This window comes from Pelodiscus sinensis, chromosome 1 (genome assembly GCF_049634645.1).
Source record: "Pelodiscus sinensis isolate JC-2024 chromosome 1, ASM4963464v1, whole genome shotgun sequence".
Taxonomy (NCBI): domain Eukaryota; kingdom Metazoa; phylum Chordata; order Testudines; family Trionychidae; genus Pelodiscus; species Pelodiscus sinensis.
The window spans coordinates 182,486,615-182,512,521 of NC_134711.1; the positions used below are offsets into that span (position 1 = coordinate 182,486,615).

General features: G+C 42.5%; 1 long non-coding RNA gene across 1 annotated transcript; it reads right to left on the reverse strand.

Moving 5' to 3' along the window:
• Window positions 1–576: 576 nt before the first annotated feature.
• Window positions 577–24,316, reverse strand: LOC142826951 (uncharacterized). Its single transcript, XR_012901243.1, has 4 exons — window positions 24,181–24,316; window positions 17,367–17,413; window positions 4,387–4,445; window positions 577–915 (listed from the first exon to the last, which is right to left on the reverse strand). It is a non-coding gene; the product is annotated as an uncharacterized LOC142826951 (long non-coding RNA).
• Window positions 24,317–25,907: the final 1,591 nt, after the last annotated feature.

Here is a 25,907-nt window from a genome sequence, read left to right on the forward strand (position 1 = left end):
GCTTTTTTTGGAAGTGGACTCTGCAGTCAAGCTTCCTAGACCCTGAGGCTATGTCTATACTATAGCCTTTTCCGCAAAAACATATGCAAATGAGGCAAAGCGTGGACTATTGCTATGCCTCATTTGTATAATTAATGAGGCTCCGTTTTTGCGCAAGAGGCTTTTGCGCAAAAGGAGCTGTCTACACAGCTCCTTTTTGCACAAAACCCCCCTCTTTCGCATTTTTTTCTGGGAGAATGGCTCTTGCGCAAGAATGGATCTTGCGCAAGAGAGGGTTTTGGCACAAAAAAGAGCTGTGTAGATGGCTCCTTTTTGCGCAAAAGCCTTTTTCACAAAAACAGAGCCTCATTAAATATGCAAATGAGGCACAGCAATATTCCACACAGCCTCATTTGCATATGTTTTTGTGCAAGAGAGGGGCAGTGTAGACATAACCCTGAGACTACAGCAAAACTCCTGTGTCATAAGTACAACCCTCCTTCCCCCTACCCCCGGAGCTCCACTTCAGGGACATGGGATAATTGAAGCTAATTGACAAAGACTTGGCAGAAGTATTTATAAGCAGCCATTCTTTTATTCAGCCATCACAAGAAATATACAGCTCTGTGCAAAATAAGAAACACCCACACACTGTTCCTTGCCTCAGTTTCCTCACTGGTTTTGAGTGCTCTTTGGGATGTCATCCGAGTGCTTTAGGAAGTCTACAAACTTCTTCCTCCTTGAGATGGATGAGCCTTTCTTTGCACTCTTATTATTGCCTCTCTTTATAATCCAGCAGAATCCCTCTTAGGTAACTTGAGACATTTCTCTCTTTACTTGGAGCCTCTAGGGTGCTCCCAGCCAAATCATTAGTCTTCTTGAACTGCAGAAAGAAATCTTGCACACATACTGGGCAAAGTAGTCTTCTTCTCCCACCTAAGACACATTCTTTCATTACTCACCATTTCCTTGTATTATTTATGAGTACTATCCTCCTCCACTTTATCCCCCTTCTATCCTGGCAATATCTTCTATGTGCCTTAGGTATCAGAGCTGCATACTCTGCTTTACTTCTGGCTGAGATTATCATTTACATAAATTATTGCAAAAGAGCTGCTGTCTATGTCTGATGAACAGCAGGGATTTTTCGAGTCTAGCTGCTAGGGCAAGCAGGTGATTCATATCTTTTATTGGGAGGAAAGACTGACATATGCTAGCACATTGCACCCATCTCTAATGAAATTATAAAGATGGCTCTACAGAGAAGGATCCCTAAGAATAAAATGTCTTACTTCCCAACTCCAAAATGGAAGTCAAGTGATCCTTCCACAGACATAAAGCAGTCTGTGCATGCTTTAAAAGAGCTGTTTAGAGACACATATGAGGTACAGCTGAAGTCAACTACAGAAGAATGGTTGAGGCTTAACTACATGTAATTAAAGTCACTCAGTAAGGCTGGGAACCCAAACATTTTAACACCATAGCTTTTATTTCTGCCTGTGATTTGAGTTTGTTTCATTTTAGTGAAAATAAAATGTTACCTTAAGGGTTTTTTTTATAGTGGGCTTTCAGAAGTCATCTTCTGAAGTTGATAGCACCTATTTTACAACAACAGCTGTGGAATGGCAAACATTCTATAAATTATAAGATATGTTATGGGCTATAACCATTTGTCAGTTGAAAAAATACAGGTGCCTGCTTTTTTGTAGACAGCTGGACAGCTGAACAGCTGCAACAAGAGCTATGAAAAACAGATCACATCCTTGATCTTTGTCCACTTATTTCTGTGGCCATGGGCCCAGATCCTGGGATGTGATCCTGGAAACACTCAAGCTCAAATGGTCTCCTTGGAGCTAAGGCCTGATTTAACAAGAGAAAATATATAATAAACTAACTCATGTGTATGTATGCCACTCCCTTCTGTGAAAGGCAGTAGACACAATTTTACAAAACTGTTCTGTTTGATTAGGAAGGTATAGAACTGTTCCTTTCGTTGATTATGAAGAAACTTTTTTTTTTTGGTGAATTTTTAAATCCTGTGATTTTCTTTGAATGATGATGTTGGTAGGGGTACAGGCTGTCCTCGCTATAAGTCCAAGGTACATTCCAAAAAACTTGGACTTATAGCAAAACATCTTAAAGCAGTAGCTGACTTCCATTTGTGCATACTGGTTTGTTTTTGCGTGACTTAAGAACAGGGAATGGGAGGACTTATTAGGCATCAGTTCCTACAAGTGTCAATGACTTTCGTGTGGAGCGGATGTATACTGGGGCAACTTATAGCAGGGATGCCTTATAGTTCATGAGTATATAGAATACTGTGGAATCCGAAAGATAATAATTGAAAATTTCAGGTGACGTTGTCCAGTCATTCTTTGAAACATGGTAACAGAAGATAAATTCTTTACTACTTTTCAAGATGATTAGTTATTCACTCCAAATTTACTAACCAAGGAGGAGGAAAGGAATTACTTTAATATTCCAAAATCATATAGTACATAAGAGAGCTGGTTGAAACACAATGAAATTTTGGTAAATATCTTCAGGAATAATTTATCCCTTTTTTCAAATCAAAATTTAAAATTCCAACAAATTTTTTTGTTGAAGTTTTGAATTTCAACTCTTAACCAAATGGCACATTTTCCCTGAAAATATTATGTTTTTCCCCCTCCCTGTCCACTATCTTTCTTTTTGTTGGTCAAAATTAAAAACCTTCATATTTAATTGTCAAAATTGCAAATTTTAAGAATTTGTCTAATTTGTAATGACAACATGCTATTTTAACACCACACTTTATTTCTAAAATATTAGCTGTAATACTGTCTTAATGCAAGATGTTATGAAGAGGATAGTATAAAAATAAACTATTGAAGAGACAATGCATATGAGAAATTTAGGAAGTGACAGAAAGTGAATCTTTTCATTCTTTCACTTCTATTCTAATGAAACCTGCCATAAATTAAGTCATTGGGGTAGTGATGGGCAACCTGTGGCTCATGAGCTGCATATAGCCTACAGAGGTTCCACCTGTGGCCTATCGACCCTCTGTCTGCCCCTCTCCCACATGCAGCTCTCATGCTGGGGCACCACAGCCTGCACTTCCTACTCCTTCCTCCTGAGCACATTCAGATCACACAGATTGCCTGATTTCCAAGCTCCTCCTCAGAACTGGAATGCTGTGAATCAGCTGTTCAAGCTCTGAGAAGGAGGGGGAGGAGTGGGGACAGAGCATGAATCAGCAGACTCATGGTGCTCTGAAAGTGCTGGAAGAAAGGGGGAGGAGCAGGTAATTGCGGGGCTTCAATGCCCCAGTGTGCAAGAGCTATATGGGGGAGGTGGTCACGCAGGGAGATGCCCGGGACCACACGAGGAACCCTAGTGGGCTACAGGTTGAATCATCATAAGATTCCAGTTCCTTCTTATTTTCCCCTAGTCTTTGGATCATTTGATTTGTGACTCACTCAAAACTTCCAGTGCTTAGACTTGCCAGGATTTCACAGAAGTAGCACCAGCCTCTTCCCTTCATCTAGCCAACATTGTGTCTTGCAAAACTCCTCACCCATCTTGGTGCTGACCTCGGGTGTGAAGCTGTCTGCTCATCACATCCTCTAACATCATCAGAATTTACTCATGTAATATGGGGTGTCAGTGCGATGATAGTCTTGTAACAAAAACAACTATCTACTGTTAAAGCGAACTCCACACTAAGAAAGAAGACTATACAATAACCCCAGTCTAATTTCTTACTTGTCTGCAGAGGGTTGAAAGTATGAGTTGGATGAGGTTTTCAGTGGACAAAGAGGTGTTCTTTTCATATGTGATTGCCTGGCTGCATTATTTTTTTGTTATACTGGTTGGGATTAGTTTAAACTGGATTTGACATTTTAATTATTCTACATAACGGGGTTCAAAAAAGAGCTAGATAAATTCATGGAGACTATTAGCCAGAATGGTGTCCTTAGCCTCTCTTTGTCTGGAAATGGATGACAGGAGAGGGATCACGTGATGATCTCGTGTTCTTATAATATATAGATTAGGTAATTTTTAATAGGATTGGTTATAAATACTTTGCTGAAAATGCTTCGACAAAAATGACTTTTAAATTATTTTGAAAATTTCTGTCATTTGAAATTTTTCAGTTGTTCAGCAAAAAAAATTTAAAAAATCATTTAATCTTGAACTGAGATGTTTCAATCCCTTAAAAACCTTACAAAACTGGAACACTTTCAGGGTTTTTTCCTGCCTTTTCCCCATTTTCTCCCCTCTCTCTACCACCTTTCAGTGGGAAAAAAAAAAGAAGAAGAAAGGGATCAAAAATGAGAACCAAACATTTCATTTTCTAACAATTGTGGGGAAAAAAATTAATGCAGAAACAAACAAAATTATGTTTCCCCTGAAAATACTTACCAGTTTTCAATTGGATGTAGCATAAAACAGAACTCTGGAATAAGTACTCTCTGCATAAACTGAAATAAATACAATTACAATTAACTGATGGAATAAAATGTGGCCTTATGTAACCAACACACTTTCTGGGTGTGGTTCACTGTCCCATGCAGAGGCACTTAAACCACTTACAGAGAGGATGCATTAGCTGAGAGCCAGATAGCTTTTAGCTCATGTGGTAGAGCAGGGCTATTCATCATGCGACCTATGGGCCACATGTGGCCCATGGTTCATTTGTTTGCAGCCTGCAGTGCAGTTTGGGTTCACAGTGTGATTCGGATTGATGTGTGTTTTAGTAGTTAAATTCCTGGACTGTTGTGAAACCAAAACAAAAAAGTAGTCAATATAATGGTCCTCTGTTGATATGCCTTTTTGGTAGTTAAATTGCTGGACTGTCATTGCTCATTAAAAGTGCTGTCATATGGGTAAAAATCAGGTAAATATTGCATTTTATTAATATCAGCAGAACTGACTTAAATGGAGCCTGTATGTTGTGTAGTCTTGCCTTAATCTTTGTATTCACGTCAGTGTGAAAGAAGCTATTTGCATATACAGGCAGTCCCTGGGTTACATACAAGATAGAGACTGTAGGTTTGTTCTTAAGTTGAATCTGTATGTAAGTCGGAACTGGTGTCCAGATTCAGCCGCTGCTGAAACTGATCAGTTTCAACAGCGACTGAATCTGGACACCAATTCTGACTTACATACAGATTCAACTTAAGAACCCCAGGCTCCGCGGCTTTGCTCTGCTTTGCTCCCCATCCCCCTGGTCTGCAGACCAGGGGGACGGGGAGCAAAGCAGAGCAAAGCCGCGGAGCATGCGGGCAGCTGACAGCCCAGACGCGTCTGGGCTGTCTGCTGCCCACGTGTTCCGCCGCTTTGCTCCCCATCCCCCTGGTCTGCAGACCCGGGGGGCGGGGAGCAAAGCAGAGCAAAGCCGCGGAGCACGCGGGCAGCTGACAGCCCAGACGCGTCTGGGCTATCCGCTGCCCGCGTGTTCCGCCGCTTTGCTTCCTCTCCCTGGTCTGCTGGAGACCAGGGAGAGGGAGGGCCCCGTTCGTAACTGCGGATCCGACATAAGTCGGATCCGCGTAACTCGGGGACTGCCTATATATGCAACCACACTTAAGCTGCGGCCCTCAGCATGTGCTCTGAGTATCATTGTGGCCCCATGGGCTTCCAAAGTTGAGTAGTCCTGTGGTAGAGACTCATGCACATAGCTCCAGAGGTTGCAGGTTAGATTTTTTTCTGTCAGTGTTGTAAGTGCCTAAAACTATTTTGTTTTAACATGTCCCTTTCATATAGGGCAAAAATCTGACATTAATCTCCAATATAATTCCTACAATAGTTTTCAAATCCAAACTAAAACACTAAGCCACCCAAACAACAAACTACGGATACCTGAACAAATACCTTGCAGGTATGGGGGTAGGTATATGACACAAGAATGCATGTCCATTCTGTTGCCCTTTGTTTTCCTGCAGGCACTTTTCTTGATTACAATACCTTGCCAGCTCACAAGAGTAATGTTCTTCTATGTGTTGGAATTGGAGTTGGAATTTTGATGCCTGAGTGGGTTCAACATTAGATAAAATAAAGACCTGATCCCAATGCAGATCCTAGGCACAATCAGAAGTTTGTCCACTCTCAGCTTTCAAGTCATTGCAGCTTTCACTCTTGTAGCCCGGTATATCTTTTCAGATCTAGCTTACTGCTGTAGAGTGGAGGGAAAGGGAAGTTTAAAGGATGTCAGATTTTGCACCCATTAACTTTACTATTATCTCTTTAATAAAAATATAAATTTGTGTGATTCAAAGGGGTTTGAATTTAAAATATTTCCCTTTTTTGGCATTATTTTTTTTTTGTCTTCATGGTACATGATAGAAACAGGTATAAGAGTCAGAGAATGCTGGTTATAACTGTCTCCATCTGCTTTCTCTGATCCTTGCTAAAGGGTGTGAGTGTACAGCTGGCCCAAATCCTGACTTGTCAGTTACTGCAAAGAAAACTTTCTCCTTTATGTACCCTTGAAAAGGGGCCACATACATATAAAGATGGAGACTTTGAATTTATGCTCAAGTTACAAGACAGATTTTATACCACCTTTTCCCATCACTCCAGAGGTGCTATCCCTGCTGTGGAGAATAATGAAATAAAAATGTTGGAAAAATTTTCCACGATCAAAAAAGCTGCAGAAGAACAAACAGATTAACAGGGCAAGTAAGGCTGTAATTGGATGAGTCAAAGAAAACAACAAAGACTGGCCTTAATCTCAGGAATCCTGTCCAAGCCAAACAAAAAACAAAACAAAAATAAAAAACAAAAAACAAATAAGAGTAATATTTCAAAGATAGAGAAATTCTTTGTGAAATTAGAAATCTTTAGAGTACCAGACATTCAGTGTTTTCTGTGAGCCATAGGGATATTCAGAAAGCAACCACTATAACAAGAGATCCTGCTCTGATTGTAGGCAAATTTAATATGCATTAAAGCAATTTAGTCCTGAATTATTTCAGTAAATATCAAGCAAGTACTTACCATCTATTACAGAGAATTTAGGATTAACAATAACATACATAATACTATGTAATGGTAGTAGGCCCAATTATTAGAATGCTCTAGTCTCATCTGGCCTCTTTTGGCAATACGATATGCATAATATGGCATGTTAACGCTCCTTGGCAGCTCTTAAATGATGAGATAATACAACTGGCAGCCCAAAATGGGAACAGCTGGGAGAGGAAATCTTGGTTTCTACATATTAAAACATTTGACGTTTGGTATCTAAAGGGAGCAACGTTTGTGTAGTGCTAATAAATAACTCTACAATCATGACAACTCGTAATGACAGCTTTTATTGTGGTCTGTTTAATCCTTAAACTTAGTTTTGTATTTTTGGGCCATCTGCTGTCGGCTTTTTAAAAAAATATTATTTACTTACTTTTAGCATCATGAACGTCAGCTATTTTAGTCTTACACACAAGTGTCTTGAAGTTGTCTGCATATGAGGCAGAACTAAAAACTGCACTTGAAGGAGATGATTCAGTAATCAAATTAGTAGACTAGAATATATGAGTGGACAGTCTGAGATTTTACCCAGGATCTTTTGTGCATGGAGTTGTAGAGAACATTCCTCCAAACAATATTAGATTGAAGCTGGAGTATGTGTAGGTCTGTTTGGATGCATTTCCCTCACATAGATATAAGCATGGGGAAAATGCCACTTTTTCCTGCTGAATGAATGTGCTCTATTTCCACTAGTGAAATGTTAAGCCTCTCTGCACAAACTTCTAACAAGCAGATGTCAGTTTCCCACCAATGATTTGCCTGGAGCCTTAGGCAGTCTCCAGACAAGGAGCTGGTATATTTCTTGAAGGCCCATCTGTTTTGTGTAATATAGTGTTATTGTTTATGCCACTGATGTCACCTGCTTATATCTTCCAAACATGGTAGCAGCACACACTTGTAACCATAACATATACCAAACAGTGTCACCAGGAATAGGAAAAGAAAATGAAAGGGAAGGGGGAAGCCAGTGAAAACAAGAGATTTTTTTTTAGTATAATCTCCATCCCTAAAGGATTGCTTACAAAACACTATGCAGAGAATGAAAGAAATAGCTGGGATGGAAATGACCCGTAAGTGGTGTAGTGCTTCTGAAGTGTGTCAGTAGGTGTCTTGTTGGGAAACGAGACAGCTTTTGCAATATGATGAGCGTATAGTTAATGAGAACCTGGAAATAAAAGAAGGAGCTATTTGAAACTGAGATACCCACTGTTTAACCCACTGATGCTCCTTAGGCCAGGTCTTCTCTAAAATGTTAGGTTGATCCAGCTACATTACTCGGGCTATGTCTACACTAACAGGTTATTTTGAAATAAGTTATTTCAAAATAACTCCCAAAATAATTATTTTAAAATAAGCTTATTCCTAATGCACTGCCCCTTTAAAGCACCAAAACGGCACTTCCAAGGGGCAGCGCAAGCAGAGCTGGGGATCAGCTGGAATACCCAGCTGATCCCCGGCTCCGCATTGCAAAGCTCTTTGAAGTGCCACTCTGGTCCTCCAAAGGGGCTTTGCAACAGCAGAATTGGGGATCAGCTGGGAACTCCAGCTGATCCCCAGCTCTATTTGCACTGCCCCTTTGAAGTGCCAGAGCGGCATTTCAAAGGGGCAGCACAGCATTAACGCATGCAGTTGACACATTAAAAAAATCAATGTGTTAATCCTGTCCTGCGTCCATCACAGACGTTAACGCAGGTCAATTGACAGCCCTATTAATAATCTTCCTATCCACAATGGCTGTTGTGAGGATAACTCCATTCATGTAAGTACCTAGATCAGTGATCTCCAACCTTTTTAACCACAAAATCACTTTTTCGATTTAAGTGCAATGTAAGATCTACCTCAAACCCAAATACCCTTGTTCCACTTCCTTCCCGCCCCTTCTTTGAGGCCCTGTTCCTGTTCCACCCCTTCTCCAAGACCTCACCCTGCTCACTCCATTTCCCTTCCTCACTCAGTTTCACCAGGTTGGTTAGGGGGTTTGAGTGCAGGCTCTGGTCTTGAGCCAAGGGGTTTGGAGTGTGGGAGGGGCTCTGGGTTTAGCACAGGGCGGGGATTGGGATCCAGTAGGGGTGTCAGGGTACAAGCTCTAGGAAGGTGTTTGGATGCAGGGGGACTCATCTCTGGAACAGGATGTTGGGTGTAGAAGGTTCAGGGTTGGGACAGGGGTTCAGGAAGCAGGCTCTGGCTGAGCACTGTTTAACTGAGATGGCTTCCAAGTAGTGGAACATTGGAGTTAAGGTGGCTTACTCCTGCCCTGGCCCTGCACCACTCCTCAAAGCAGCTGGCATGTACAGCGATGGCTCCATGGCACCAGGTACTGCCCTTCAACTACAAGCACTGAGCCCACAGCTTCTATTGGCCACAATTCCCCATTACTGATCACTGGGAGCTGCAGGAGGGGTGTCTGCAGGCAAGGATAGAGTGTGGAGATCCCCTGCTCTGCCTTTCTCAGGGGCTGCAGGGACATGCGAGACACTTCCAGGAGCAGCAATTACCACCGGGATAATTATTCCAGCCATGACAGTTTAGGCATTTTAGAACTCACCACCCAAAGAATTAAATTTAAGTGTAAGAGAGAAATGAAAATGATGAAATGCACAGACCAGTCACAAACTTAAAATAACCCTGTTTGCAGGCAGTAAAAGTAGTAACAAACTCCCCCCTCTCCCCCTTGTGTGTGTTGGGTCGGGAGATAAGTGAAGGACATTATGTGTTGGTGAGAATGACAGAGACACAAACAGTGTGTGAGTGACAGAGATTTGCATTGCCAAGCTTCCTACATCCCCTTTTTCTCTGTGGCTACATCTAGACTGCAGGCTCCTTTTTTGAAGAAGCTTTTTTTGGAAGAGATGTTCCAAAAAAATTTCTTCTGAAAGAGCGCGTCCACACTGCAAAAGTGCATTGAAAAAGTGATCTGCTTTTTTGAAAGAGAGCATCCAGACTGAATGAACGCTCTCTCACATTTAAGCTGTGATTGCTATGGATGGAATGGCCACCAGGACACCTGTGCTTTTTCCTCTTCTTCTGAAAGAACTCCCTTTTCCCCGTCTACACACGCCTTTTTGCAAATGAGCTCTTTTGCAAAATGGTAATCCTCATTCTATGAGGAAGAAGCCTATGTCAGAAAAATCCCTCTGTTCTTTTGATTTTCTTGCAGAAGAACTCAATTTCAGTGTGGCCATTCCTCAAGTTTTGTCGGAAAAACCGTCATTTTTTGGACAAAGCTCTAATGTAGACATACCCTGTGTGGAGATAGGGTACAAGAGTGGGGGGAAAGAGGGACCCCCTGATATCAGTGCCCCCTTTCTCCCTCCTACACAGTGCAGAGCAAGCAGGAGGCTTGTGGGGGGCAGCTCCAAGGCAGAGGCAGAAGCAGCATAATAGTGGGTGGAGGGGCTACTGAAGTGCCAGTGCTTGATAGCTTCCTGGCCAAGCCAGTCAGGATCAACTGTCAGAGGTGCCAAGATCTACCGGTAGATCCCGATCTACTGGTTGGTGACCACTGACCTAGATAAACAGAACTTTCAGATACAAGATTAATTGCAGAGTCAAATGCTTGTGTCCCCAGAAACTGGATTTTATCAGGTATATGGCAAAGTACAAAGTTGACCTAACAAAGATTCCTTAACTTTCCTTGGGAACGTGCTTAAAAGCTCCCAGGCAATGGTGAAGCCTTCTTTAGCTCTCTATGAATTAACTACAAAGAAAAGAAACAGAAAAGAAACAGCAGGTTGAATATAATTGTATTGCATATAACAAAGATGGGGTGTTTGGGTTTGTGGGTTTTTTTATCGTTTAATTGATTTCTATTGCATTACTCGCCTTGTGTGATACATCTTTTAGCAGCCTGTCCACAAATGCTATGTACAACAGACAAAAACAGATTTGTCTACTGAACAGATATTTATTCATGTCTAATAATGAACTAAATATAAACAGGAGAATAATTAGAGCAATGAGTGCACATCACACAATTGGTTTCACAGCACTTCACCAGATATTGAACAAAATGGATCAGAAAAGATTATTTAAAAATGCTTCTGTCATGTGTAGCCCAGACTGGCTGGTAATTCTAAATCTTTATAGAAACAGACTTAAAGTAGACTACTTATACTAGTCAGAAAAAAAATCAGTGTTTACATAAAAAGCCTTCAAGAAATGTAGTATATAGAAAAAAACCCAACTCTTTTCCATTGGGGCAAATTAGACTGGGAAGCCTGCCAGGTTACCTATCAAATTCACTTCCATCTGCTATGAGACGTTCCAAACCCACCTCAGCTTGATTACATCCAAGCCACACCGGAATAGTTCAGCATGGAAAGTGAAGTACTGCACCCTGGAATGCACTTAAATCAGCTAGTGCATGGTTTCCCAGTTGCATTCACTAGTTATCACAGGTAGACAGGAAATGCATTATTCCTTTCCTAGTATAAGCTTCTCCATTCACAGCAAGTGAACACCTATGCTATAGGAAACTGGCTCATAGGAACAACTGTTCACCTAGTTCTGTGTCTCACAGAAGCCAGTGCCACATATTTGGGGGTAAGGTATAATACCTTCAGAGTAATAATGTTGGCCAGGGTTCTAGACCTAGAGAGCATGAATGCTGTCAAGGGGTTGCAAACACCTTGCCCTTCACATAGTGCTAAATTGGAGGTGTCTTGGTGGGGGTGTTGATATGAAGAAAGGGTCGCACTATGGAAATATTGAGAATCATTGACCTAAGTAACCATCTTTAGCATGGGCACTGACTTCTTTTCTTGTCGGGGGCTGGTGGATGCCTCCCCACACACACACAGAGACCTTGCTCCAGACTCCGTCCCCACTCCATCCCTTTCCCAAAGCCCCACACATGCCCTGCCTCTTCCTACCCATGCTCCACCTGTGCCCTGCATCCTTTCCCAAGCACACCCGGGCTCCACTCCTCTCCCTCCCTGCCAGAGCTTGAATGCCATAAATCAGCTGTTTGCAGCACTCTGGAAACCCTGGAGAGAAATGAGAGGAGTTGGTAAGAGGCATGGCAGGAGGGGAGCAGAGGGGGAGGTTGGGTGTTGGTGGGTGCCTTGTACTCACTAATTTTTCCCTATGGGTGCTGGTGCTCCAACTCCAGAGCACCCGTTCAGTCAGTGCCTATTGACCTTTAGTAATTATTGAAAAAATATAATATAACTATGTGTATCACAGGGGAGCAGCTAGATGCCCCCCCCCCCAGTTTCATACCTGTAGTGTGTTTGCAGCACATGCCCTAACCCCAGAGTTGCTAAAACTAGAGGTGCTGGGGGTGTGCTGCAACATCCCCTATTTTGAAGTGGTTTCCATCCTAGGCAGTAGCACCTCAGAGTTTTGAACACATGGGAAATGGAGGTGTTTGAAACTCTGAAATGTTCCTAGCTGATCTACACATCACGGTTGTTCTTTCAAAGGTTTACAACTGATCATTGACTTAATGCAGCTTTGAACCTTTCCTGTGCAGAAGAAAAATGCTGCTTTCAATCCTCTTGATTTAAATGAAACAATCAAAGAGACGGTTTCCTTACCTTGTGTCAAGGGGCGGCTTTGGGGGCTCGAGTAACATAAGCAATGAGTTCTGTGCTACTTGCAGCTTCTGCCTTTTGGGCAGGGTGTATGTTTATGAACAGAGGCAGGGTGTTTAAGATAACAAAAGGCTTGTCATTAAATTAAATTAAATTAAATTAAGGATTGTTAGATGATCCCTAGAGCATTGCCAGGCACTCCAATTAAAAGATAGGAAACAAAGGGTAGGAATAAATGGTGAGAATGAAGAGAGGTAAATAGTCCTGTTCCAGAGGGGACTGTTCTGGGACCAGTTCTATTTGACATATTCATACCTTTTCTCTTCCCACTCAGAAATATGCTTTGGAACTTTGTTAGTTACATGCATGGAGCCAGATAAACAGAGGTGCACCTGTGGATGTGACCTTTATTTTAGGGCGGTTCATTTTTCTTATTGACCCTTTTACAACTCTTCCAAAATATTACTTGAACTATGCAGCTAAAAGTCTTAATTAGCTATTGCAGCTTCTGTTTCGATGTGGTGCCAACATTTGGCTGAGCCTTGTTGATACAATTTTGATGAAGTAGAGCAGCGGAATCCTTGATATTTGAGCTTGCCAACTGCATGGAATAAATGTATAGCATTGCTTTCTATTTTCAGTTTTATTAGCATATTCTGTGATGAAACTATGTCATGTTAATGACCAACTTGTTAACAGTGAGAGTTTCTGGGCATGACATGATTCACATGAAAGAGTTTTGCTGCTGATTTCACATGTTGGAGGTGTCCCACCCCCAAAAAACAGCTTTAATTGAATGCGCTCTTCTTTAGCATACCAGAGATAGGATTATGATGAAAACAATTGAGTTGTTCAGGCTCCTTGTCTATGCCTGATTATTTAGATGAAGTCACAGTGCTTTATGTGGCTGAGATTGTGTACAATATCTGGATTTTTAAATCTGTCTCTGGGAGGATCAGTCCTGGGCAATGTCAGAGAAGTCTATAAAAACACATCAGCTATCCTGACCTGTCAGATATTATGGTGAGGAGGGGATATAAGAACTTATATCTAATGCTCCCCTTCTTGCATCAGGAAAAAGTAACGTACAGGTTAGTATTTTCTCTCTCACCTCATTAGCTTCCCTCCCCTGCAAATCGAAAAACCAGCATTGGCACTCTCTATAGACTTTTTACGTGAGGAGCTAAGGCTAAAAATCAAAGTCACATCTTCCATCTTCATGACAGGACAAAGTCTTTCTAGGCCAGCTGGCCACACCCAACCATTTGCTTTTCGTTTGCCAGCTTATTGTGTTAAAAATCATGAGACGGTGCTACTCCGTTGTGTTGAGTGCTCCTGCCTCTCAAGAGGCAGCCAACTAGGGTTGTCTCCAGAACTGCTGGCTCCCAGCACTGCATTAGTCACAGTTCCCATTATGCTAAACCCTGTGGGAGTTGCGGCAGCACAAACCCTTTGTGCTGCTGACACTGGGCTGTGTGCGCCGGCTGATCAACAAAATGACAGATTTTACAGAACTTCAGTCTGATGTGATTTGAACACCTCAAAATTGTTGATTGCAAATCTGGGTCACATGGAGGCCAGCTGGCGCCCTAGATACCTCATCCCTGCACTGGTGACTTCTTTTCTGCTCCAGACCCTAGAAACAGACAAGATTCAAAATTCAGTTGTCCGTTTTAATCAAATTCTACATGAATATGTGCTTCAGAGGGATGAGGGAGATGTGAATCATCAGAGGAAAAGGAAATGTTTCAGGTCTCATCCGATGCCTGGCCGTAGAAGCCAGTGTTAACTAAACCCGAAGAAAATGTGCATGGTAGTAAACAATGTATTTGCTAAGGGCATAGCATTTGTAAATGGCTGGATACTATAAGGAATGATTAGCAGGGAGCAAATCCTAATGTGTAATTTGTTTTTTATAGAATGAAAACAGAAGCTAGTTACTTGTGAAAGTTGCCAGATAATATCCTGAAGACAGCAGACCTGTCTTTGTCCCCAGAACAAGTACAACACAGGGTGCAGTGGTGGAAGCAGGCTTTGCAAAAGTACCTCATATCTGATCTAGAGGTGACCAGATTCTGGGCGTGAGAGGCTAGGCTGATTATCTTCAGTTACTAGTCTCTCTGCTCAGGCTGCCAGCCAGAATGTTAGTTATGATGGGTGCATCTGTCTGTTAGGAAAAAGCTAACTCCGTTCATAGAGACAAGGCTTTGGTAAATGTGACCCAAATTCTGTGCAACTCCAGTGCAGCAGACTGGAAATTCTACAGTGGCTCCAAGATAAATTAAAAATGGGGCAGGGTGTTTTGAATTAAGTATGACAATGATTAACAAAATCAGAATATTATCCCATGTCTTATTTAATGAAAATTATTTTGTGTTGCCCTTAAACATGTCAGTTTCAATCAGGGCCCTCCCTGGCAAGGGTGTAGGGTCTAGAGAAGGGCTACTCAACTTTGGAAGCCCTGGGGGCCACAGTGATACAGCACAGCACATGCTGCAACTTAAGTGTGGTTGCATATACATGCAAATATATATGCAAATAGCTTTTGTCAGACTGACGGCCATGAATACAAAGATTAAGGCAAGACTACACAACACCCAGGCCCCATTTAAGCCACTTCTGCTGGTATTAATAACATGCAATAATTACCCGATTTCCACCCATATGACAGCACTTTTAATGAGCAATGCCAGGCCAGGAATGTAACTAGTAAAACGCATCTCTACAGAGGACCATTATATTCACTACTTTTTTGTTTTAGCTTCACAACAGTACAGGAATTTGACTACTAAAACACATATCAACCCAAACCACACCGTAAAACCAAACCATACCGCGGACTGCAAACAAATGGGCCACGGGCCGCATGCGACCTACAGGCCACATGTTGAGTAGCCCTGGTCTAGAGCAACCCCCTCTTGTGATCCAGGCACAAGGCCCACAGCAACCTCCTGCCACAGGCCCAGCCCTGCCTCTCCTCCACTCCCACTCCACCCCTTAGTTGGCATATATCTGCAAAGCTCTATTCAATGAAGTTGTCTTCAGTGGAGCACTTCCAATTTACATCACCTCGGCCATAGGGAATCAGATTCCTGCAGTTATCACTTCAACAGCCTCATTGTAGGTCTCATTTTTCCCCCCTTCCCCTCTTTCCAATTTTCTTTCATGAGACAGCAAATACTTACCTGTGGCACTTTACCCTACAATTAGTTTCGGGGACTGCAGTACCCAGCTACTCTAGAGAGGTCAGCACATCACTGTCCACCCAGAGACTGAGAAGTATTGCTCTGCAATTAGCAACATTCTCAAGTGCAAAAAGCCCTGCATGGATACAAAATCAGTATCCACATCTGCATCTGTATCCACAATTTGCAGATATCCATGGATGTCGTTACCTATGGATGTCTACAAAAGACTCCTGAAAAGATCTCATGTGCAGTAACCCCACCTGCGGAACCACAACAAAGGGCTCAACCTGCAACCCCACTTCCCCGTCACTCCGTTGACATTCCCTGCAGTCACTTGGTCACCAATCTCTGGTCACCGAGTGAATGACTGCCTTTCTTAAAGAGGCAGAGCACTGTTTCTGAGACTTCCACAGCTAACACATACTTGTATGATTGTTGTTGCTACCACTTGATACTTCCTTCATTGCACAGATATTCTCTGTAATTTTATTCTCTCAAAGTGTGTTATTTCAGTGAGTTCAGACTGGTCTATTCATTTAATAATTTTTATTTCTTACACTTTAATTTAGTTCTTTGAGTAGCAAGTTCTAAAATACCTAATCTGGTCTGGGTGAAACAATTAGCCGTATCTATATCTTTTATTATGTATTTTAGAAAATTTGTGCATGTGAGTCCATTTGTTCAAAAACTTCTCCTAAGCAGTGAGAGCTAGGACCACCAAATTTGTTATGCAGCTTCCTCTTATCCTAACTTAAAGCAGTATCAGGGTGTGTGTGCGTGGCATGCAATTGTTTTGCATCAAACAGAAAAGGAGGGGTGTGACAGCAGGGACATTTATGCTCATGAATGACCACAGGGGAACAGCAAGCACCCCAGTCCCAGGGAGCAGCCACTGGCCAGCTGCATAGTCCCCCCTACTCTAGCCTGCCCTGGGAAGCAACTACTGACTGGACCCACATGGCCCCCGCCTCCTGGGCTGGTGCTGCGGAGAAGCCAGTGGACAGCCTACCTGGCCAGCCCTGGGGACAAGGCAGTGGGTGACTTGTGTGCCCTCCCCCAAGCTCTACGCCAGCCCCAGGGAGAATCCTCACCCATGGATACAGATACCTGCAAATGTAAAGATGATATCCACAAATTTGCAAGGTTCTAGATACAAAATTTGTATCTGCACCTGGCTTTGTATCTACAAAAAATGGTCCGCAGATTTAAAGCAGATATCTGCAGATTTGCAGAGTTCTACACGTGTGCACATGCCTCAGTGTACATAACACAATGTATTCCACACATGGATGGAAAAAAATTAGAGTGAACATTGATAATAAGTCGTTAGGGATAATCAGAAAGCAGTCAGGAGCATGGCCCAAGGATCACAGGAATGACACAAAGTGCTTTGTGTTCCATTCCCAATTGCATCTACATAGGGGTATCTTCAGAGAACAATACGTTACCAGTGTTACTGTGCTCATTTTAACTCGGGCTACCTGAAGCCCATTTATTTATATGCAGTAAGTATATTCCATGGATTTTCTTATAACCCTGCCACATCAGACTGTTAACTAGGCAATTATCTTCATTCACAACTCTGCTGTTCAGTTCCACACAAACAAATATGCACACAGTCTGTGAGAGCAGAAATGTTTAGTGTAATTACCTCTGATGATTGATCCACACATGCCTTGTCTTTTCTTTCAGGAAGCCCTTGAATGTAAATGTTTTTACTTTTAGAAAAACTGGGTTTAAAAGAAGATGACCTTTTCTTTTATAGAAGCTTGTTATCCTGTAAACTACAATGCATTCTCCTATCATTCATGAGGAAAGTAATGGTCTCTTTTAAAAATGCACCCCTTTGAGTTTTGGATTTCATCTCATTGGTTGTTTTCTTTGCTCATTAAAAAAATAAAAATAAAAATAAAATTTCTGCTCTCCCTGGCCCCATTGACATCACCAGCCTGTGTTCATAATGCCACCTAAAGCTCGACTCTCCTGCTGGCCCCACGGATGTCTTCCATGGATGTCAATTTCATGAGGGCATTAAAAATGGTCTTATTTGGAGAGTACCATGGCTGATTTTGAGCCATAACCTCACCTGCTGGCCTCTTTCATTCTAAATTGTGTAAGAGGGGCCAGGATCACCAGCAGCAGAGTTGCTACTGAAAATCTTTCTCATGCTACCAGACCATATCACAGCCTTATCTCACAACAGGGATGTGAACAAAAAAATGTGTTAGAAGCAGGTGAGGACAGATAGAAAGATTGCTTGCTTCTTGCAATGAAAAGGTAATGCAAATATCGATCTTTTGTCATAGTCTAAGATTTTTTTACTCTGCATATAGACATCCAAGCCAAACCTGTATGCCTAATATTAGACTCCTAAATCCATATTTAGGCTCCTGGTTTTCATAGAGATATAGCATCAGCACTGCTCAATTAGAACATAAGAATGGTCATACTGGGCCAGACCAAAGGTCCATCTAGCCCGGTATCCTGTCTGTCAACAGTGCCCCAGATGCCTCAGAGGGAGTGAACAGAACAGGCAATCATTAAATGATCCCTCTCCTGTCATCCATTTCCAGCCTCTGACAAACATTCCTACCCATCCTGGCAATTAATCCCAGTTGCACGTCATTGTTCTTGGAAGAGGCTTTAGCACTGTCTTTCTCCAGCTAAGAGTACTGCCCTTTTACAATCAATCTCTGGACTGTAGGGAAGTGGCAGTGTGGGAAAGGATTCAGAGAGACATTCTTGTTGGTGCCATATGTGCATAGAGATCTCAGGTCAGTGGTCAGTCAGAGAGAAGAGAGGCTTCATTAGCCACAAGTCACTGAGAAATAGATGTTCAACATTAGGGAAATATCTTCACTCTGATTGGCTAACAAGTTCCTTCAGCAATAGGATATAGGCTTTTGCATGCTGTACAGTTAGCAAGAAATAATCATACCATTCTTATACAACCCAAGGTCCTTAAACACTCAGAATGCAGGGATTTGCATAACTGAGATATGAGTATGTGCAGCAACTGTCCAGCTTTTTGTACAGATTAGTTGAGGCAATTACATTTCAGTATGTTTAGCCAGATGCCAAATGCTATAGTGTAGTGGAAAGAGAACAATGCAGATTCTGCACTGGGAAGGAGGAAAGAAGAGTTAGGGAGCTTGAATAGAAGGAGTTTAGTTGCATTTGAATTTCTCCTGAGCGGGTGCACAAGCACACTTGGGAACATCACTCCCAAGCCCTCATCTCAGAGCCGCATCTGGCAGGATTTCTTAATCCATGTTAGCAATGTCTTGGGCACCAGAGCCAAATAAAGAAGGAATGGGGACAGCTTAAAAAGCCAACACAGAAAGGTTTCAAATGTTTTGTGCCCCGCAGTCTGTAATAAACAGGGAGTTATCCATTCTCTGGGAAGGTTCCTCTTTTTAAAACCAGGAGCGTTCAATGATTTTGCATTCTCCATAGTTCTCCCTGGTGAAGAGATGCCTGTGTACTGTGAGTAAAGGGGAAGAATAGGTGTCATGAGTAATCCAAGTAATGAAAGAAAAAGAAAAAAAACATGGAATGTTTCCTCTTAGTCCAGTGAAAAGGTTTTTGGGACTTAAACAGCCTCTTGTCTTTTCTTTCTGTTTGAAACTAAGGGGTGGGGGCAGTGTGGGTTAGAGTGATTGTTTTTCCAGTTGGATTGCTCTTCATTATCAGTTGCCCTACCCCCCATCCACTGGATGAATGAAGGCCTTTGTGGGGGGCCTCTAGCCTTCTTTTAATTACATGCCCACAGCATACAGAGAAGCACAGGGATCAATAAATAGCCTAAGATGGTTTCCAAAAACAAGATGCTCCAATGGAAAGCAGACTCTCTAGGAGACATTTTAGGAACAATAAGTAGGCTCTTGAACCACTTGCCATTAGTTGACTGAACTATTCAGCTCTTTACTGTATTAGATAATATCTGTTTCTTTACTGCATTATAACTTTCTGCGCCAGTCATCTTGTGTCATATATGGATTTTGGCAAAATCTCAGTAGCTGGTTTATAAAAAAAGTTGCTAATCAAGTTCAAGTTGATATGATATGACAGAAAAAAAATCTACCATTCATGACCAGAGGCTTTCAGTAAGATGGGGGAAAAGTGCTTAATGGTATACAATAGCTTTCTTCTTCAGCTTTATACAGAATGCAGGGTATCGTATAGAAGTTGTCCCAAGAGAATAATAAATGGAAGGGTATGTTTGTAATTGACTCCAAAGAGAAATGGAACCTTTTCCTTATGGTGAACCACAAGAAGGTTTTACTATATCTTGTTCTTTACATGACATATATAAATAGAACCAGGAAAGGGGTGACTAATTAAAATAACTGTTTGACCTCAGGCTGAAAGGAAAGAATACCAAGAAACTCCAAAAACTCACCCAATTCAATGTGCAGGGAAATGTCACAGAAATGGCACCTTAATTATATGCTAATGACATTGCCCTAAGAAGAAAAGCTTCAGAGGTTTGAAAGCAAAATAATATGTGAAAGAAATGGGTTTGTGTATAATCACAGACCACTTTCTAACAACCATTTTTCTCCCTTCATATTTTTTTAGCATATGAGAAACAAGAGACGCTAACTGCAGAGCAACAAGGAACCTTTGATATTTGTATTTGATTTTCAGCCTGTAGGCATGAATCAAAAAGAAAACAAATTTTGCAACAGAGACATTTGAATGTGCAGACTTTCAGGGAACCCTCTGCTCATTATATTTTTCTGATTTGCTTATAACTAAGGTCATGTCTATACTAAGGGCACTCTGGCAGCATAGCAAGTCTGTTATAGCCCCATACTGTAGAATCTTGTAGATACAGCCTAAAATGACAGAAGGGGTTTTGCTGTTGCTGTAGGAACTTCACCTCCGACAGAGCTAGATTCCTTCTGCCAACCTAGCTATGTCGACATAGGGGGTTAGGTTGGCACAGCTACAGCACTCAGAGGTGTGAGCAAACAGGGATATGATTTTTCACACCCCCTGAGCACCATAACTACGTTAATGTACGTTTTAAGTGTAGATAATCTCCCTGTAGTTTTCTCTCTCAATTCACTTATTTGCCCAGCATAGACCAACTTTCTCACCATTAAAGCACCATCAGAGTCAGGGAAGCTATGCCCATTTATATAAGGTGACTGTATTTGGGATACCTGGTAAAATTACTTGTATTCAAGTGTGTTCAACAGCAATCAGAACTATGCAGTACAAATGTTCAAATCAGCATCAAGTTGACTAAGCTCCTGTTATAAAGAAATACTGCAGAGCTGGAGTCTCTTTATGTACCTTCTCTTTAAGGTTTGCCCAGGAAGAGGTGACACACATGCACATTCCCGTTCACCTCTCTCACACAGGGATGGGAGTGACTGACCAACCTGGCCCACCCTTCCCTGCCCAGTGCTCTCCTTCCTCCATGTCTGGCTGACTCCCTGGTACAGCTCCACCTGTCCTGGTACCTGGCACCTCATCTTCTCAAGTGCAATATGTGGGGACATGCAGGATCACAGCCCTCCCCCCTTGATTTCTGACGGAGTTCACATCAGAGCATGGCCAGCAGCCTTTCCGCACTGTGTGGGAGGGAAGGGATGGGAGCTGCTTCCAGTGGAATAGAGGTGTGCGTAGAGATAGAAATGACCTGGTCCGTGTTTTTCCAGAGATCATCTCTTCCCTCCCATCCCCCACTTCTCTATGACTAGAAGAAGTTTGTCCCTTCCTGTGCTCATGGTGTAGAATGGCAGATAACACCTCCAAGCCATGTCTAGCCACTGACATAACCCAGCCACCTCCTGTTCCCTGGCTAAAGCATGGGCATGAAAGGGAGGGTTAAGCTCTATGGATACATTGTGCTCCAGGGCCCAGGTAACCAGACTGCAGGGCTTCAGTCAACCTGGCCAGAGAGGTGGCTCAGCAGGGGAAGGTGCCAAGGGGACAGAGCAGCCCTGCACCGCCTGAGGCAGGACCTAGGGTTGGGGGCAGCATGTGAAGAGGGTGCTAAGCCCCTCCTTAGAAACCTGCAGAGTCAGGGCACAAACAGGCTGGAAATAGCTTCCTTTCCACCACACCAGGGCAGAGAAGCTTCCCCATGCCAGCACTGTGTGGGGCTTTGGCACATGCAGGGCTTGGCTTCTCCAGGCCAGCACTCTGGGCCAAAGGGATTGAGCTTTCCCTGGGTGCCAGGCCAGCCCAGCCAGAGGCAGTGGGGAGAGGAAGGAGCCTGCCAGCCAACCTCTTGGTGAGCTGAATGATTCCACCAGTGGCTGGTTCTCCACACAGCACCAGGAGCAGGATGCATCCCGCTAGGGGGGATATGGAGAAATAGCAGGGCTGGAGAGGGTGAACACACACAGCAGGGAGAGGACAGTGAACGGTGAAGCATGTAAAGAGAGATGGGGTGGGCAGCAGAGGTGACATGTAACTAGCCACCACCTGCCCACACTCACCAGCCACTGCAGCAAGCAGCCAGTGCTGGCTCGAAAGAGGTGGGGTGGCAGTGGGAGAGGGGGGGGGAGAATCTCCAATCAAGCAGTTCTGATTTCCTCCTATAGCAGCAAATTAGCCCATATGTTACAGGGCAGCAGACAGCCAAGAGCTGCTTCAGTGGCCCTGGGGAAAAATTCACTGATGGCGGACATCCTTCCTCATGCTCAGAGCTCAGCTCTTGGGACACATCAGGGGCCTGTCCGTGAAGGAATCCAGATTTAGGGCATTTTGTGATGGAGATAAAATCAACGTTAAATAGCAGTCCTACCCTGCTCACTAGTCACACACTCTGAGAACCTCAGAATACCCTGTCAGTTACCTGGCTTTTAATCTCTTGAACGTATGCTATGTGATTTTTTTTTATCTTTCTACATTTTAATAAAAAAACCTCACAGAAGTCTACATGTATGACATCAATACTATTTCCTTTGTCAAACTTGCAACATTCCCAGAAAAGGCATAAACATAGTCTGACAATCTATTTTCCATAAATCCATGTTGATTGGCATTCATTGCATTCCCCTCTTTTAATTCTTTATTAATTGCACCCTGTAACAGCCACTCCATTCTCTTGCGGGCATTGATGTTGGAATGAAAGGGGTGGGTGTGGCAGTGACATCACAAAGGCCTGTTGCTGGACCTCAATCTATTGGGAGGCAGTGGTGAGCAATGGTGACCTCATTGAGACACCCTGACAGCTTTTGTTATTTGAAAGATCTTTCAATGAGAGCCACACTGCTGGACTCTCGTTCCCATACAGACTTCATTGGGAGGGAGTAGAGGTGACTAGTGTGGAAAAAGTATCCATGCTAGTCATGACTCGTGTGGAAAAAGTAAATAAGGAAGTGTTATTTACTCCTTCTCATAACACAAGAACTAGGGGGTCACCAAATGCCATTAGTTGGCAGCAGGTTTAAAACAAACAAAAGGAAGTATTTCCTCACACAACACACAGTAAACCTGTGGAACTCCTTGCCACAGGATGTTAAGAATCAACTATAGCAGGGCTCAAAAAAGAATGAGATACATTCATGGAGAATGAGTCCTTCAATGGCTATTTGCCACGATGGGCAGGGATGATGTCCCTAGCCTTTGTTTGTCAGATGCCGGGAATGGGTGACAGGATGGATCATTTGACAGTTGCCTATTCTATTCATTCCCTCTGGAGCACCTAGCATTGACCACCATTGGAAGACAGGATACTGGGATAGACAGACCTTTAGACTGACCCAGTATGGCCATTCTTATGTGACACAGGGATTTACTAAACAGAGTTCATTGAAGGATCAGAGACCTTAGATTTTGTTACCTAGATTTTGAAAGAGGCACTGCACAGCCACCTCTAAAGGAAAACATACAATAAGTGCAAAAAGAGTCAAGTATTAATTTATTTCCAGAATGAAAAAAAAACAAACAAAAAATAACCTGCAATCAATTCATGGAAATAATCTGAAATGCTCAAAATAAATAAATAACCGTTCAAGAGGCCTGTTGCACACTAAGATGCATATACCAAACAAACCCAGACATAACTATGAAAATAACCCTCCAAAATAATTACAGAGCAATCTTCTTTGTCCTAGCTCAGTGGGAAATCTTTTGGGCTGAAAGTACCAACATAGCCTCTGGCTAGAACAAGTTTGCATCTGCAGAGCCTTAGGGTGTGTCTGCATGTGGAAATTGACCAGAATAGCTATTGCAAAACAAGCTACACTGGAATAAAGACATTTTGTTCTGGAATTATTAGTGCTCTATCAAATCAGGATAATTGTTTTGGCATAAAATCACTTTTATTCTGGAATATAGTATCCAAGGTGTAAAGGGAGAGCTATTTCAGAATAACTATTGTGGAATAATATTTCATAATGGCTATGCAAATCAATTTCCCTGTGTAGACAAGCCCTTAACTCACCAGTTAATTTGAAGGCATGTTGAAAAACAATTGTTGACCATAACTGTTAACTTACCAATTACGTTGGAATACTGTTCTAACTAGCTTGGCTTTTCTCCTAGTGTGAACTAGAATCAGCAATGGGGTGTCTATATAGTCTGAACAAAACTTTTGAGAGAAAGAGGGTGAGGGTAGGGAAGGGTGAGATTATATGTGTGTGTGTGAGAGAGAGAGAGAGAGAGAGAGAGAGAGAGAGAGAAATACAGAAAGGATAGCAGGCTGTTTATTTCAAGCAGCTGGAGTCAATGTGAAGAAAGACAGACAACAGGACCCTCTATTCAAAGTAAATGAACAAACGTGGTCCCCTCTCAGACTTGTGTGCAGAACATTCCAGTACACACAGTAACACCAAATGAACAGTTCTTCACTGCATCTGCTTGATGGGTTGTCTAACTCTTCCAGATGAATGTTGTTTATTTAGCTTATTGATTAAACCAGCTGTTTCAGCTAATAGGAACTTCACATTTTCTAAAGACAGATATGAACCTTTAAAGACTGGTGACCCCGCCCTCTTTCTTTAAGAGATTACAAGCTAATCTTTGTAAAAATAATTGATTTGTGCTACACTGGGCCTTAGAAGTTATAGAATAAAAATCTGAGGAGGAAATTAAAGTAGTTCTGCTTCAAGAGAATTGCTGGAAAATGTTGGGTTTTGATATGCAAAATTACTTACTTCCTGTAGTTCTGACTAGTATGAAAACTTAGATTTTGTTGTCACTAAACCAGCCTGATTCACAAAAATCTCAAGACTGGCTTGCCAAGTGAAAGAGGGATGAACTATACTTTACCAAAAGCCTTACCTGTTGAACTGAGAAAATTAGGAGGACCGTGCTATCATTTTTAGTCCATCCTCATCTCACTCATAATGTTAATGTCTTCATCATTTAGATTTTTCTGTGGTGTTCATCCCCATTGTATCTCACAAATATTTGTGAGGGAAACATCACAACAATCCTTGAGGCAAAAAAAGTGAAGTGATCCCCATTTTACAGCTGAGGGACAGAGAGTGAAGTGGTCTCAGAAGAACCTGGTGGTAGATCAGGAAACAGAACCTAGAGAGCTCCTGAATCCACAAGGCTGTCCTTCCTTACTACTGGCCATGCCACAATCTTACCTCTAAGTGAAGGGAAAGGCAAGGGGTTTTCTTTGAAGAAGATACCAGCAAATCTCTGCACTCATCAGTCAGGACTGGTGCAAAACTAACATAGGACCCAACCCTGCTTCTGATTACATGGAGGAAGATCAATTCTATAACTGGAAGCAACCTCTTTGTCCAGAGATGAAGAGTCCATTGAAGTAAATAGCAAAATCCCCTTTAACTTTAATGGGACCAAAGTTTAGTCCTAATTCTCCTGATCTGGTCCTCTCCTACATTTACAAAATACTGGATGTGGAATGTGCTATTGCAGAAGAGGAAGTTACTCACCTCGTGCAGTAACGTTTCTTTGAGGTGTGTGTCCCCATGGGTGCTCCACTCTAGGTATCGGGCTCATCCTGGCGCCACAGGTCAAAGAGTCGTCAGCCGTGCTTCAGCCGGAGAGCGCATGCGCGGTGGTGCATGCTGTTTGCACCGTTTGTGAGCTTGTGCACAATCCGGCTCCCACCAGTTCCTCCTAATTGGATCACTCCTGAAAAACATAAAGAAGAGACTCCAAAGTGGGGAGGAGGGCGGATCGTGGAGTACCCACGGGGACACACACCTCGAAGAAATGTTGTTACTGCACGAGGTGAGTAACTTCCTCT